Here is an 18,100-nt window from a genome sequence, read left to right on the forward strand (position 1 = left end):
ACTACAGTGTCTTGCATACAGAGAGACACAAAGTCATAAAATACCTCGATCTGCAGGCAGAAACAAGAGCCATGTGGAAGAAAGATACCCAGACAGTTCCAATAGTAGTAGGAGCAACTGGTCTTATAAAAAAGAATTTACAATTGTATTTAGATATCTTACCAATTCATGTAACACTGTACGAATTGCAGAAGGAGTCATTACTGGGCACATTGCAGGTGCTGCGAAGAGCACTTTTGGCTAACATCAAAGAGTGAAACAATACTAATTTCATGAACTTTAATCGTACTTTGACTTAGGAATGGGGTCCATTCCTGTCATGGTATTAGAAACCCAAAAGACCTGGAGAAATTAAATACAACACATCTCTCTGTATGTACCTCACCAAACACCTGCAGCAGCTGGAAAGACCTCAGAATTTTCTTACCAAGAAAATTCAGGGCCTTCAACACATGACCTACATGGACAGACTGAAGGCCTTGGCACTGTACTCTGTGTCTTACAGGCTGCTGAGAGGCAACTTGTGCCTGGCCTACAGAGCAATCTTGGACCTGCCCAAATAGAAATGCTGCACATCTGCAAGTCACATGACACAAGAGTCACTCGCTCCAGGGATCTTAACCTAGCCTGTGACATTAACAGGATATGTTGCCACTCCTCTGGATCAAAGTCCAAGTTCACAAGAAACAAAGCTCCTCAATTACCCTATTTAAGCATAAGACTTAACTTAGACAACCGGATGGGAGACCGTAAATTTACCATGGGAGTATCACCTATGTCCCTCTTGGATAAGGGCAGTCGGTACTAATCATAGTCTCGAGCTGCAACTATAGACCATACAGCTTGGTCAATAAAGGAACAAGGGTATATACAGTAACATGGCTGGCATTATAGAGGCCCTAGGACCAATAACCTAGTAAAATCCTGTGAAACAATGAAGTTTTGTATTTTACGAAATGAAAGCACTTAACAATTTATTTATTTATTAAACTTTTTAGATTATACTCCAGTGGTGTCCATTTTTGTTGGTTCGCACAACACACATTTCTTTAGTTACCACAGATATCTTGCCATTAGCTGGTCATTAAGGGTCTGTGTGAGGGTCTTCCTGCTGCTACATCTAGTGTAAAACCATATTTGAATGGATTACAAACTTGATATTCTGTAAAACAGAAGCAAGATTCTCAATAACTTTAAAAATTGAAGATTAAAAATTGGGTAGTCATGTTGAGGATTGTCTGGCTCTAAAGTAAACTTTATTTATTTATTTGTGTATTTATTTATTGATTTATTTTTATTTCTTAAACAGGATAAAGCATTGATTCACAAGGACCTTTTTCCAGACTCATTCTGAGAGTACTCCCTGTTTAAATCATTTGATCAGAACCAAACAATACACAAATGGAAGCTGAGGGATTCAAACTTTGAACTACAACAAGCAGGTCAGTGATAGCTCTTAGCCTTAATCCATCACCTGCCAATCAGACAAAAATAAATTAATTGCTAAATCATTGCCGCAAAAACATCAAAGCAGATAAGAATCAGCCCTGCTGGGCATAGATTCAAGTTACAAGGAGAAGTTAGCCAAAGAGAAGATTTTATTGGAATTAGCATGTGAAGCTCATACTAAAGCCAAAGTTGAGTCTCATGCAATAGCAGCAACCTCTTCATGATATTGTCATAGAGACAAATTCATATCAAAGGAAAGGCAGAGAGGCCCCAGGGCGCAAAATTACTTTGTACAGCTCTGGAGAAGGGAATTAAGTTTAATCATACCATCTCAGCAGCAAGGAACTGAGTGGCCAACAAACACTCTTCAAAGTAAAATGTTCTTTGGGTGGACAAACATACTGAGTTACTCAGCCTACTGGCCACCCAAAAGATCATGGCCAGTTTGTTTAATGGAGTAGAGATCTGTCAACATTACATTTTTACTAAAATATATGGAACCAGGGTTGGGGGCAGGGCACAGAAATGGACCTTAATGGCTGGAGCAGGAGGAAGAGAGGGTTGGAGTTTTGTGCATTTGGCCACCTGGTTGGTTTGTCAGTAGAAGGAATGGTTGTTTTTTTGTTTGTTTGTTTTTTGCTCTTCAGTGGAAGAGCTGGGGGACTGGCATGAATCTAACTGTAATAATGATTGGCTAATTACAGTGAAGTGCTGTTTTTTTTTTGTTTTTTTTTTTGAGGGGTTAGGGTGCTGGTTGAGCCAGCTACATTTCTGATATCAACAATAATAGATGGCATGAACTATACTTAACCATATGTTTCTGGAATAGACTGCCTTTACTTATCAGGCAACCTTTAAACCAGTCTGGATAACTAAATGCGGGAATTACAAATTTCCATGAAAGATATGCGGAGAAAGTGTACATAATATGGGACTGTGTTAGTTTTCCATCTGTACTGGTTGATGTATCTAACTTTGTCAATGGCCTCCTTGGACTTAAAGTTAGTAAGAATCCATAAATGTACAAAATCCATCAGGTTAAGAACAGGAGACTGTAACTGGGCTAAAACTACTACAAACCAAATGAGATGGTGGTACAACTAAAACACATTCCACAACCTTTTCAGAGCTAGAGGCAGCAAGTCTGAGCAGCAATAGAAAGTTTTATCCAGAGCAATAGAAAACAGAGCAAGCTACCTGAGAAAAGCCCAAATCACTCATAATATCAATAAGCAATGGACAACAGATTCAACCACCTGAACAAAGTTAAAATTCCCATATCATGCAGAGAAATTCTTGTGCTACAGCTATGGACTCACCCACTGACCTAGATAAAGAAGTCCCAGACCACTAACCAGTTCAAGAGGCTCATACTGAGCCATGATGTAACTGTTAATCAGTTGAAGAAATGTTCTTAGATTAACAGGAGAAAATCTGTCATAAGGCTACTCTGAAGTCCCTTATCTCAAGCCATTTCTCGGACATTTCCCCTCGCCAAGGTCCATACTGTATGCTGTTATGGTGCCACAATTTAGACACTGTCAGTTCGATTCTCAGTTAGAGCATTTCCTGTGTGGCGACATGTGTGAATGGGCATTCCTTCATTGAAGGTTGTGCATTAGGCCCTGCAAGCCAGCACGTAAAACTCTACTGCCAATGATTAGCGGATCGGAGTTCCGCTGTGGCGACCCCTAACCGGGAAAAGCCGAAAGGCACAAACAAGTGAGACCAGTACAAATGTGATTATTATTTATATATTTATTTATTTATTTATTTATTTATATTTATTTATGTATGTATGTACATATGTATGTATTTATTTGATATTTGTTGACTGGGTTAGTCCGACTGGGCAGTTGCCTTTTTTCAGAGGAGATCCGAGGAGAAAAGCTTCAAAAGGTACAACAATTGATATAAACTCAGACAGGAAATTTAGTATTTGGATCACAACATAAAATTACAAACTATAATCACAGCCAAAACACATATTGTTATGATAATTACATATTTACAGAAATAATTATATGTAAGGGATAAGGTAGTATAGGAATCATCATAGGTTCATAGGTAGGTACTAAGGCTATCGGCCCAAGGGCATAAGTAAGCCTAGTCAACAAGGTTCCCTGGCTTACACCACCCAAGAAAGATATTTTCCTGTGCCCCTGTCGAGCAGAGACACAGAAGTGATCCCAGGGGTGAATTTCCTATCTCCCATCCAATCATGAAGATTTTTCTTGAAGAGTGCTAATGAGGAGCTCTGTTTGATATAGATAGGTAGTTTGTTCCAGAGTATGGGAAGTCTCTGGAACAGGAATCTATCCCTCCAGCATGTTCTGTTTATTGTGGTGACAAGGTTTAGGTCCCTAAAGTGTGTAGCTTGGAGGGATTGGAATTTCTTTAAGAGGAGCATGTCCAACAGCTCTGGGTTTGACATAACTTTGTATGTTAGGCAGAGATCACCTCTGAGTAGGTGATATGCTACAAAGTAAAGCTAGAGTTTTTGAGACGGTCAGTGTAGGGCATCTGTTTGAGGCTAGTAATCCTCTTTGTGAGGTACTTCTGTGGCCTTTCCAGCTGCTGCAGATGTCTTGTGAGGTACATTCCAAAAAGGGGCATTGTACTCTATAATGGGTCTAATGAGTGCCGAGTCGAGGGGAACAATGACCACTTTTTTCCTGGATGACAACCCTTTTATGATGAGGTATGCCACATAGAAGGATTTCCTGACTACTGTGGCAATGTGATTATCAAAGGAGAGACTACTGTCCACCTGGGTCCCAAGGTCTCTTATCACACATTCAGTGTTAAGTAGACTGCCATTTATGTGGTAGTTCATGGGTACAGAGTTTTTACCAAAGGGGATGACAATGCACTTTTTGGCATTGAGCATGAGGCCATGCCTCTGACACCAGGCATCTGTCTCAGTGAGCCCCTTCTGTAGGAAGTCCACATCATTTGGGGACATGACTGTGGCTCCTAGTTTGCAGTCATCTGCGAACTTCATTAGCTAGAGGCCTTCTGTGTTAGACTGTACTTCAGAGAAGTAGATACCAAACAGGAAAGGTCCCAGGACTGAACCCTGTGGTACTCCACTTGTCACTGGTTTGAAGTTAGATTTGGAGTCTGAAACTTTTACAATGTGGGTTCTGTCAGTGAGCCAGTTGGCAACCCTTCTTGTGACGTAGGGATTTATACCTAGTTTAGTAAGTTAGCTATAATTCCAGAATTGGGGATGGTGTCGAAAGCCTTGGCGAGGTCAAGATAGGCTGTGTGAACCACCTTACCCTTGTCTACGGCTTTGGTGACTGCCTCAAAGACGGCGATCAGGTTCAGAAGGCATGATCTGCTTTTCACAAACCCGAACTTGGTGTGGTTCAGAGTTTGGAGGTTACTAATGTCTTTGTTTATGAGTTCCATGATAATACATTCCATGGCCTTGCAGACCTGGCTCATCAGGCTAATAGGGTGATAGTTCCCAGGATCAGTGTTGACTCCCCATTTGTGGAGTGGGATAACTGTTGCTGTGCACCATTCAGTGGGCACAAAGCCTTATGTAAGACTATGATTGAACATGGTGCTTAGGTGGGGAGCCAGTTCTTCTGAAGTTCGTGTAAAACGCAGCCTGGGATGTTGTCCAGTCCCATGGATGCTGTGTTTTTGGTTTGAGAGAGTGAAGCTTTTACCTGTATTGATGTGATTACAGGGACTCTGCATTCTTCCTGTATAGATTTGGGCCCTTTAGGTAGTGAGAGGGGGGTAAAGTTAGCACTGAACCTGTCTGCCAGGATGTTGGCAATATCCGTTGTTTCTGTAATTTTCATGCCATTGTGCTGTAACTTGTCTGTAACTATCTAGGTGTTGCCATTGAGATTCTTGACATAGCTATAAAATCCTTTGTGGTTGCCCTTAGAATCAGTGGAGATTTTGTTTTCATAGCTAGATTTGGAGGATCTTATAAGGGATCTCAGCTTCTTACTGAGGCTGACCAGGGAGCTCCTCCATTCATGGGATTTTACTCTCTTTTGCAACTTTTCTTCCTTCTGTTGTAGAGTTTGTTTATGGCAGGGGACCACCAGATTGGCTTCCTTTTTTGGAGGATAGCATCTTGGTTCTATTTGGGATAGCACAATCCAAGCACTTGCGTAAGTGCATATAGAGTGCATTTGTGTAGGATTCAGCAATCGTAACTGTATTGTCCATCTTAGGTAATACCCAATGCATGTCCATCATAGGCAATACCCAATGCATATTTGCTGTACAATTGTTCAGACAGTTACTTATGTATACATATGAAATAATTTTGGGATAAAGTACAATATCAGTTCATAGCAGAGAAATGTAGGATTGGGTTATTTTATTTATTTATTTTTTGTCAATTATTAGATATCGGGGGGGTGAAAGGAGTAAAAGGAGGGGTTATTAATAAAGAGTATAGAGGAAGGTTAGGTAGGATCATGGCAAGGGCAGGTCCATGAGTTTAATAGTTGGTCTTTTAAGGTGTTTTTGAAACAGTTAGTATTAGTGATCCATTCTTATGTGTGGGGGCAATTTATTCCATGCTTTGGTAACAGAGTAATTATAGAGGGGCAATTTATTCCATGCTTTGGTAACAGAGTAATTATAGAGACTTTTACCAATGTTTTTATTGGGCTTATAAGTTTCAGGGAGATGTTGGTCAGAATTACAGAGAGTACAATTTGGGGTATAGAAGGATATGAGCATAGAGAGAGCAAGTCAGGAGTTGGATCGGTTAAGAATGGAGTAGGTCAGATGTAGCTTGGATAGGAGTTGTTGAAATTCTAGCCACTGTTGTTTTTTAAAGCTAGGCAGTGGTGTGAGCAGTAGGGCTGATTAGCTGCAAATCTGGCCATTTTATTGTATTTAAATTCTAGTTTGGCTGAAAGATTAGATTGTATGTTAGTAAAAATTGGGGCAGCATATATTAGGGAGGGTAGAAGGTAGGCCTGTGCAAGAGAGAGCTTAGATTTATTAGTGATGGATGTATTGTCTCTATAGAGTTTTATATGTGTCTTTTTATAGACTATTGAATGTGTAGATCAAATTTTAGTTGATCATCAGTCTTGGTCAATAGATTACTCATTTTTTTGTTGTTTTTTTTTTTATTAAATGCATTCCATCACCTCCTTTTGGCTTATGTCTGTTTTATGAACCATATTTTTGCTTCTTCCTAATAAACAATTATGTCTGAAAGCACTTGCACAGATACTATAATGAAAGCATTTGCTGAAAACAATGCTGAATATTATTAACTTGTATAGTACTACTGTTGAAATACATCTGAACACAGAGGGAGGTTCTGAACTGCACACAGATAGCACATGGAGATTTACCACAACTTGTTTAAAGTCTAATGGCTCAACTGGGACTAGCTGACACTGTATTTGCTTGAGCTATTCTTTCCTTGCGATCTCTTCATTTGTAAATTATTGTGCCCACGTGGAAAGTCTCAGCCTTCTCTGAAGTTGATGAATAGCAGAGAAATAATATCATTGCTAATATGCTTTAGCAATAATCACTCTCCAGGTAGAAGTGATTTGGGGCTAAATATATATATATATATATATATATATATGTGTGTATATATATATATATATATGAGTAAGGGCATTAGAGGCATTGCTCCCCTGTGAAAATTAATATTTTAAAGTTTATTCTTGACTGATGTGCCTTTTCTGTGGCGTCTGCATGTCCTCCCTGCATTTGCTTGGGTTTCCTCCGGGTACTCTGTTTACCTCCTATACTCCAAATACATGCATCTGGAGCATTTCCCACCAGGCCTCCTCTGAAAATAGGCTTTGTCCTAGTCGGACTTTCTCGGTCAACAAATGTCAAAGAAATAAATGTATACATTTTAACAAATGTCTGATTTCTGATTTCCTCTACAGATGCATAAATCTTACACATATTCAAGGCAAAATATAATCTGTACTGAAATATAGGGGATGTGCTTAGAGTTCCTATATATTTTGAGGTAATATAACAAACCTAAATTTGGCAGTCACAACTGAAACCAATCCATGAAACATTAAAGCAAAATCCTTAATCAAAGGGCTTTTACACTTCTAATATAACAAGCATGTGGAGAGATGCAGTCCTGTGATAAATGATTGTCTCACTAAAACCACATCAGGACCAGGTGAAAGAATGGAGATTTCAGACTTCCTAATTTTATAACTTTCCCTCGAGTTTTATTACTTCAGAATATGCTATATTTATGTAAAATCTTGCATGGGCTGATCCCCTGGATAGGGATGTGGGCTAAAACCACCACAACAAAAAATACTGAACTCCAAAAGCTCAGTTTGACTGGCAAGGGTCAAATAAACATTAATGAAACTGTCATTAGCAGACTTACCACATACATTAGGGGAGAACTTATATCTACAGCTGTGGAAGCATGGTTTAATTACCGTAAGTTACATTAATTGTTAAGTGTGTTTTGTGAATTCATATGTAAACAAAGAAACTTTCAGAAATATCCTGCATTAAAAAGTCATCAATTCTGTAAAACTATTTTGCCATAAATTTGGATCCTAAAACCAGAAAGGGACAGTTTACAGTGAATTAATTATCCCCTGGATAGGGATGTGGGCTAAAACCACCACAACAAAAAATACTGAACTCCAAAAGCTCAGTTTGACTGGCAAGGGTCAAATAAACATTAGTGAAACTGTCATTAGCAGACTTACCACATACATTAGGGAAGAACTTATGTCTACAGCTGTGGAAGCATGGTTTAATTACCGTAAGTTACATTAATTGTTAAGTGTGTTTTGTGAATTCATATGTAAACAAAGAAACTTTCAGAAATATCCTGCATTAAAAAGTCATCAATTCTGTAAAACTATTTTGCCATAAATTTGGATCCTAAAACCAGAAAGGGACAGTTTACAGTGAATTAACCACATGCACGTGAAAGTGTACTTAGCAGGATGTGTCTTAGATTAGATTAGAATTCATAGATATTCCAAGTCCATTAAGTCTCAGGACCATTCTGGCCTAGCCAGTACCCTCTCTCATGCAGCACCTCCTTTCGCCAGGAGGGCCATGTTGGTCAATCCCTGAATAAATTTGTGGATATCCATCTGGTCATCTAGTCTGTGTTTAAAGGAAGATACTGTATTGCACTGCTTAACATGCAGGGGAAGTCTATTCCAGGGGGTTGGGAGGCACTAAGTTATAAACCTTATCCTTCCATTGTATTTTATTTATCTTTTGGTGAAGATTTAGATCCCCGGTCCCTGTTTCTAGTATTGGTAGAGATATTGGGTTTGCAAAGAAATAGGAGATCAAGGACAATCAGGTCTCCAATGACATGGTAAGTAAGAGACAGATGTCCCCCGAGAGTCTGTAAGACATTAAATAAAGGGAAAGAGCTTTCAGCCTCTCTTGATAGCTCACTGGTTTTTTTTTTTTAGATTTTAGACTTTCAGTCTTAGCTATTTAAAAAAAATTTAAGTTATGTATCTAAGACCTAGAAATATGTTTGCTAACTTTATAATGGACACAGCTAGTTTATGGTGACCTACATGCATAACAGTTACAGAAGTATGTGATTTGCTATATAACTCCTCTGAGAAAGGGCCCCAGACTCAATGAGACTAAATAAAATGAGTAAGTAAATAAACAAATTAGTAAACAAATAAATGCATACATACAAGGATAGTAGAAGATCATCTACAATATTTGTTTCATATACTTTTGAGAGGGCAGTACATTTAAATGCCATTGTTTTTAATTGCAAAATTATTTAGCAAAAAATACAATGAGATAACACTGTAAATATCAAAATAAGTAAACATTATATTAGCCTATTTTTTGTTATGTAAAGACAACCCAAATAATTCTCACCTATTCTCACCTATGGAAAGCATGTCTAGGCTTAAAAAGGTCCCGTGGGGTAGTTAGCCTAGTAATTACATATGCAGAATGGATAACTTATTTTTATTTTATTATTTCTTGACCAGGAAAGTTTGAGTAAGACAGAGCCTATTTTCAACAGAGGCCTGGGGAGAAACACTCCAGACACATGTTTTTGGAATATAGTTGGAAGTGGAGGAAACCCACACAAATGCAGGGAAGATATGCAGACAGAAGGCACCCCAGCTGAGAATCAAACCAGAGGATTTCTTGCTGTGAGGTGACAATGTTAACCGCTGGACTACTGCACCACCCAACTTAATGTGCTTTACATTTGAAATACCATTAAGCATTGTCTAGTTTTTGAAAACTGCACCGTTTAACTCATTCAGAATCTGTGGGATTTTTTAAGTATTTTAATGAGATTATTTTTTTCAAGCAAAGAACATGGTTGCTACATTTTGTGTTGCGATAACAAGATCAGTATCAGTTGACATAATGTATCAGAAGAATACTTTAATACAATATGTATACTTTAAGTTTTAGATGACAATATTTGAAAGACATGAAGTTGAGTAATGGACATGTGTAACTTTGAAGGCTTTTTAAACATAATCTCACTACATTTTTTTATATATTTTTGTCTTTCAGGTTTTGGAATCAGAAAAATGTCAATCATACCTATCTTGAAGTGTTTTGATTAAATGGACATATTGTAAGTTTTATGCCACATTAGCAAAAATTAGTAACACTATGAAATATTTTCACGGACAAATATCGGTTTCTAACACTGGCATTTTATAAACACCTATGAACTGAATTTTCATGTACTATATTTTAAATTTCTTCTTTATGGACTGCTACTGTCGTAACATTTATTTCCTATCCAAGAGGTGACTTTTTTTGCACAATAAATGTAGAATCTTTGAGCTAGAGTTTTACAAGGTATTAAACATAGTTCATGATATATGGTCCAGTAGATTACAACAAGAAAAAAATACTGTGCCAGATTATTATAAACTTTAATTTTATTCATTTGTCAGCCAAGCAATTTCAAAGACACAATGTCTTTTTACATGATGAAACGGGGCACATCGTCTGCTTAAATAATTTGCCTTTAGTCACATTGCTTACAGACGACGTTTAAGAATATTTAATCCCAGAATGAAGTTCAGAAGTATATCATCGCTTCAGCCCGCTACATTAAATTGTCTGGTGTGCTATATTACCAAGTTAAAATCTTCATTGAAAAACAATAAAAATAAAACTAGCACAATGTTGTATCATGTGGTTCTCCTAAATCCAATGAATGTGCAGAAGACAGAGGAAACAACACATGGACAAGACAGGCCTTAGTTTATTTTCATTGATGGAACTTCTAGGGTTTGTATTAAGAGATGTTATTCCTTATTTATTAATTCTACAGAAAATAAAAGTTTAATGTACAGACACTGTACTTTGAGAGGAATTAGACATATTTTCTTCTTTGAGTATGATCCATGATTCATGAGTGTTAATGTTTAGGCAGTATGGATCAACATACCTCTCAAGTGTACCTCATTACGAGGAACGTACCTCATTTGGGGTCTTAAAAAGTTCATGTTCCTCGAAGTTCCTCAAAGTTCCACATTGAAAGAGTGTGTGATACATTGGATTCCGGCGTGTAGCTCGCAAGACATTTGCCTGCGAGCTACATCACCGAAGCCAAACGGCTGCATCAGCACTTTGCCGTAGTGCAAAGTGGCTGAAAAGCATAGCCGCTGCAACTATAATCTATGGACGGGCAGCTGCAGCCGTACGGGCTGTGTAACACATTCCTTCTTCTCGTGCAAGGAATGCATTTATTTAATTATTTATTTATTTTGTTGTCAGATTGACAACACAATAAATAAATTGTTGTCAGACTGACAACACAATAAATCCGATACATTCAATGCTAGGAATTTTTTACGTGAAATCCATGGTAAATAGAAATTAATCATATTAAATCATTAAAGGATCTTCTTTATAAATAAAACCAGCATATTTTAACCATCCTATGACCTTCCAAGTTGAAGTTGTTAGTAACCCATGAGTATGTGTTCCACATTTTGCCCATTTGTTCCACATTATGAAGGCGAGTGTTCCTCATTTTGGAGATGGAAGGTTGAGAGCTATGTGGATCAAATTGATGTATGTCCTGATAATATTTTCATAAATAGCAAGATTCTTTGTATGCAAGGGGAGCAATGTAAATCTCTTGTAGCTGCTGTGTATTTCAGAGCAGAAAGACAAGACTGTCCAGTTTCCAAAAAAAAAAAAAAAACATCATCAAAATACTTAAGATAACTGCTTTATCTTCTGCTGTGTGAAGTATTGAAATCTGCTTCTAGATAAAGCCAAGACACAGTTCACCTGGTCAGCTTCGATTAATGCAGCCTTCTTAAAGAATGTTTCTCTACTCTAAGTATCTTTGAAGCAGCTACATGGACCACAGCCAACATTTCAAATGAAACAAAGTGGATTATAAAGTTAGGGCACAGAGGCAGTGTTGCAACAGCAGCCTTACAGGACATGGTGCAGAATTTCTCATTTTGGGGCTTATAGCTGCAGTCTATCCACATTTTATCAATACAACAGCAAGCATCATAACTGAATCACATTCTTCAGCTGTATGTGACACCCATACAAGATCATTTCGACTACTACGGTCTTGATGCATTGGATATCACCTCCCTCGTTTTCTGGGAGGTTGATATAATGGTTAAGGTGTTTACCTTACAAACACAAGGTGCAGGGTTTGATTCTTACATGGAGTAATTGGCTAGCTCACAAGGACAGTTAGCCTAGTACTAACTTATGAATCAGTACTGTGTCTTATTCCTGGTGTACACATTACGTATAGAATAAGTTGTAGGTGTAGATAGGAGGATTCATTGGTGGCAGTAGGGCAATTCCATCAAGGATTCTATAGGGTTTATATCAGGAGATGAAGTCTGCCTTTGTGCACATATAAAATTTTACCACCTCGCCAATGACTGGCAAGTCATACCACCCTTCTGATGGGGGCTTTTGCTCCAAAAAGCAAAAAAGAAGCAGTGGAGTAACTTGATATGTATTCAGGTGCTCCTAATGGCTGCACATGCTACAGATGCCTCTCCTTGTATGACATTGGGAAACAACCGGTTTCTGATGCATCTAATGCAGAACTGTTCAAACTTAACTATTATTACAGCACCGGAGATGTATTTCCTGAAAACTATCCTGTTATAGACAGAAGATCTCACAACCATAGCTTTGTTTTAATTAAGGCCAAGGTTTGGGATAAATGAATATTATGGCCATTAATATTGGAGTGTGGTTGTTGAATGCAATCTATATTAGATTTGATGAAATATGTGTTCTTGATGAGATACATGAATATTGTGGCCATTAACACTGATCTGTGCTATTTGAATGCCACATATATTATATTTGCTGAACTGTTCCATTTCTATTGAATGCTATTCTTTACAAATACAGGTGGAGTTGCTTATGCAGGATGATAACTTTATTTTGTAACAGTGTTGCTGTTTATGTTTAGCTGTCTGTAATGACAAACAATGGAATGTTTCAGAGAGGACAGGATCATATGTTTTTAGGGTGGTAGCCCTTTCTCTTTGGATAGTGAACTGTAGATTTATTGCATTTCTGTAAGGGGGTATAGGAGGGATTTCCTTTCACAAAAATTCTAAGTTTATTAGTATTTTTATGTACATCAATCTGGTGATCCATAAATATGACTGAGTCAAGTATAGTTAGTGATGATGGTTTCCATGTTTTGATATAGACTCAGGGAAAAGGTAGTTACCTGGTAGCCAAATATGTACCATAGCTGATTTATTTCATTTATTTTTATGATTTCTTCATAATGCAGACATGATAATCAGATTGTACCCTTTTTCAGACATACTGCATTAATGGATATTAGGTAGTAGAAGCACTTTAAAAGGGTACACAAGTAATATAAAATGTGGTGGACAAGGCCTATGGTCTCCTGATATGCACCACTACTGACAATTGATATGTGGTGTGGTGGGATGGGGTTTAAATATTCACTCCTGGCATCAAATTTTATGCAAGGGAGGGCTAACCTTTACATGGTAAATGTGTACTGCTGACTCAAGTAATGGCCAACACCTGACAAACTCAAATAAACTGTACACTGACCAGCTACAGAACAAAGTTATAATTACTGGTTCTTCAAGATCTCAACTACCTTGGACTCAAACCAATGCCTTCAAGTGCTATATTTCTGACAGTAACTAAAAACATGTCCAAGACTATTATAGCACCCAAGTACACACACATTTTTCCAGAGGGGTTAATGGTATCTCTTCAGTACCATTACCCCCTTCTCTGTCTGTACATTCCTCTGTTAACTATACCACTAAAGCACATCACTAACACAATTGTTTTTTTTTTCTTTAAAATAAGGTAACTGTTAAATATTGGTGTGGTAGCAATAGCTTGAGCAGTAACTGTTTGAAAGCTGGAAATCAGCAGCTGAATTTATAGCGTTCCAATGCACATACCTTTAAGATAATAAAGAGGATGTCAGCCACTATAAAATAATGAAACTCTTAGCCTGAAAGAAATAAAATAAAGCACTGCCCTTTTTAAAATTAAATATACTAGCATTTATAAACCTGCGCAAAGAAAATGCACATCATATTTGTTTATGCAGATAGAGCTCATACAGAAGAAATATAGCACCTTATCTGGACCTAGTCCTATCAGAAGTTGAAGATACATTTGATTTTCTGCATGCCTCTGAGTCTAGTTTCTTTAATGCAGTTCTATTGTGGATTATGTCTGTGTGGCATCATAGCTATATTTTTTTCTTTCTTCTTATCTATCCTTTATTGAGCAGGTTAGCCCCTTTTCTAGGGGAAATTTGGTCAGGGCACCGGCAGAACTTCCCCTACTCTTTCATGAGGAACGCAAGATGAACAATGTCACAAGAGAGAGAGAGCAGTTGTTTTGGAAGAAACAGATTGAGAGGTGACTGCAATTATTGGAAATGTGGAAATTATTGTAATGGAGTAATAATGATGTGAATTCCCAGTGCAGAAATTAATGAATTTGATGGGGCAATATGAAAAAATGATGAAAAATCAAGCAGAAGCAAGCTGGAGGGTGGGAACTGACCAGAGCTGGATGTGGAAGCAGAAGAAATTATAGTTTCAATGGAAAAAAAACAGTAGATTTTGGTGATAGAGGAGCAAAAAACACTGGCATGTTTTCAGCTGGTGGAGTAACTAGTTTTATGACCTCAAATTGGCAACAGGATATGAAAAAAATCTTATTTTGATGCTTTAAGAAATGGAAAACAATGGTATGTGGCAACAGAAAGAAGGCATACAACAGACTGTCTAACGAATGTGGCAACAGAAAGAAGGCATACAACAGAATGTACGTGACAGTCTAACGGCACCTTTAAGAGTTAGTATGAAAGATGTAACCATATTAATACATTTGGGAATGATGGCTTATGTGAAGTGGCTTTTGAAACATTTACATTATTAGAAAAAATCTTACATATAGTAGGAAAGAAACAACAGACTGCACAATGGAAGGAGTTTTTTTTTTAAAGTTTGGATTGCAACTTAAAAATAAAATGCATAAACAGTTCAGAACTGCTGACAGTGACATTGTTGAGATGAAGGAGGTGTGTGACATAAAAAGGTATTTGATGTACAGACCAGGGATAGGGAGTGTTAGCAACATTACATGCAATTGAAGGAAGGATTCGGCATGTTCAAAATGTAATAAACATTAATGGAAAGAAGGGGACTGTGAGATACTGGGGCCAGCCAAAGGTCTGTTTTTGTGGAGATTAAAGAATTCAGTACAGGATTATGAAAAAAGAATATGCAGACAATGTGAAGCGATGGGACACACAGCAAAAAATTGTGATCTAAAATGTAGTAAATATAATGACCGAAGGCATTTTGTCTGTGACTGTCATATGTTGCAGGATGAAAGTATAGCTGAATTAAATACTGAAAAATAATATTGGAAAAGATGAGATAGATAGTGTTGTGGGGGGGAATATAGAAGGGCATATAATAAATTCAAAAGAAATAGACTTAGATTTGGGGAAAATATGTTATTCGGGAAGAAAATTAACTGTTGGGAAGTGATGGAGAGCAAGGGGATTTTGACACAGAAAAAGTGCATGAACAAAATATTGAAAAGTCAATAGGAGGAAGGGTAGAAAGTAGGAAAATAAAAAATAAGAATTGGAAAAAGAAGCAAACAAAGCAAAGGGATGATATAATGATATATAAAGAGTTAATTTTTATTACATTACAAATGATGCAAGGGGAATATCCTGTGGTGAGAGACCTGGGCACACAGGTTGACAACAATCTCACATTCGACTATCATGTGGCGACAGTGGTCAGAAAAACATTTTACTTGCTTCATCTCATAAGTACAGGGATTGCATCCAGAAACAGGGAGGTTATTACCCCTCTGTACTCCTCCTTCATTAGGCCAATAAGTAAGTACAACACCCTGTTTGGTATGTACTGCTCCAAACACCTGCACCAACTGTAAAGGCCACATAAATACCTCATAAAGAAAATCCATGGCCTCCAACACCTGTCCTCTGTGGACAGGCTCAAATCACTATCACTCTACTCAGTATCATACGGATTGATCAGAGGTGATCTGTGTCTTGCCTACAAAGCAATCTCAGACCCTGCCGTACTAGAGAGGCTTCATATCTGTAGGTCTAACTCCTCATGCATTACTGGTCGAAAGGCCTAAATCTAATAGAAGACATTAAGAAAGTATTCTGGAGAGACAGGTTTGTCTCCCAGAGGCTGCCACATCTCTGGAATAGATACCCATGCACATCAAACAAAGTATGTTGCTGACCCTCTTCAAGTGCAACCTTGATGAGTGGATTGGAAACCACAGAAATGTCCCAGGGGGTTCACCTGTGTCCCTCACTGACAGGGGTGACTGCTGCTGAATGAGGTTTCTTTTTTGGGGATAAACTCTTGGCTATGCATGTAAGGGCCCCAGGGCCATTAACCTAGTAACATCCTATGATCCTGTGATCCTGTGAACTAAATGGTGTAAGAAGGTAAAAGCAGAAAGTATATGTTAATTAGATACAAGATTTATTAAAAAAGAGAAAAGGGAAAGAAATGTGGGAAACAAGATTATATGACTTCAGAAAATGAACAATGTTCAGGTGTAGAGATTTTGATATAAAATGAAGAAATAAATGCTCTGACTTGACAGACCATCCCTCTGGTGGCGATCAGACCCATTTTCAGGCAAGGACCATAGCCCCCGTCTCTCACAACTGGGATTGTGATGTGTGATTTCAGAAAATGAGAAAAGAGAGTAATAGCACGTGCAATGTATACATACGCAAATATAACAGTCAAGAAAAATAGGTCTTAAATATGTTTTCGTTATGTTTGTTAAATGATATATTCAAGAAAAAAAAACACTACCTAAAAATGCTTATGTTTTCACTGGAAGTAAGGCTGAAAGACAGAGGTGGAAGGTGAGACACGAATGGTAATGGAAATTTAAAATATTTAAGTCTGACTTAAATAAGTAATTTTACACATAGATATAGACGAGCCATGGAACTATGTTGTAGACAAAAATAAGTGTACAGAGGAATACAGGAAAGTTCAGGGTGAAAGACTCAGAGGGGTGGAGTCCAGCTAACTGGGGGCTGACAGAAGTGAAATGGACTAAATAGGACACTTCACTTTTTTTAATAATCTTGCTTGTATTTAATAATTCCGTGAAATCCTGGGCTGTCCAAGAATTTGAAAACAGCTGTTCATGTCATCAAACAGCAACACACTGAAAGAATAAAATCTTCAATCCCCAGCCTTATTTTGTTCCAGAATTAGTAATCTTAAATATGGCAGTTTTGGGAAGATTACCCCTCCACAGTGCTTAAGAGTAAAAAAAAAACAGCAAATGAAGAATGCATCCTTTGATCTTGCAGCATGTGTGAAAAAACCTACCACGCTGAAAGCAAAATATTCCAGTAAGAAACTCCTTCAGAGTCATCTTTTTATCATTTTGAATACGTGTATACCCATTTTCTCTACTTTTCCTGTACATAATTGTCACTATTACACTCTTATCTACAGTGGTGCAGAAGTTAGCATTGTCACCTCACAGCAAGAGGTTCTCTGGTTCAATTCTCAGCTGGGGCGCCTTCTGTGTGGAGTCTACATGTCCTCCCTGTGTTCGCTTGGGTTTCCTCCAGGGTGCTCTGGTTTCCTCCCACATTCCAAAGACATGCATCTGGAGTTTCTCCCCAGGCCTCTGCTGAAAATAAACTCTGTCCCAGTCACACTTTCCAGGTAAACAAATGTTAAATAAATAAAAATTTAAATATAACTTTGGCATACAGAATGGCATGGATAGAGTTTGAACCCACCACTTCTAACCAATAGACATACTTTATATGTGAGAGACAGGGGCTATGGTCCTTGCCTGAAAATGAGTCTAATGGCCACCAGAGGAATGGTCTGTCAACTCAGAGCGCTGGCAGCCAGCAGGTTAAAGTAGAAAAGATACATACAAATCTGAATCATTGACCAATTCATTAAATCCAACCTAGCCTCAAAAGTATACAGGAAATATGCACTGCTGCCCTTGCTAGCAGCTTCCAACAGCTCCACATAGACTGGGACGCCACGCTGACACTTACTGAGCTAAGCCTTTGCTGTATCACCCCATGCCCCCTTCTTGCCAATCA

General features: G+C 37.9%; 1 protein-coding gene across 2 annotated transcripts in view; it reads left to right on the top strand.

The window, feature by feature from the left end:
* PIK3CD (phosphatidylinositol-4,5-bisphosphate 3-kinase catalytic subunit delta) overlaps positions 1-18,100 on the top strand; it is a 912,023-nt gene that overhangs the window by 146,861 nt on the left and 747,062 nt on the right. For both annotated transcript variants that reach the window (XM_044063126.1, XR_006363658.1), the window contains exon 2: positions 9,982-10,045. The gene's annotated coding sequence lies outside the window, so the exon portion shown is untranslated. The remainder of the gene's footprint in view (positions 1-9,981; positions 10,046-18,100) is intronic.

This window comes from Protopterus annectens, chromosome 2.part1 (genome assembly GCF_019279795.1).
Source record: "Protopterus annectens isolate FY-2018-M chromosome 2.part1, PAN1.0, whole genome shotgun sequence".
Lineage (NCBI taxonomy): Eukaryota > Metazoa > Chordata > Ceratodontiformes > Protopteridae > Protopterus > Protopterus annectens.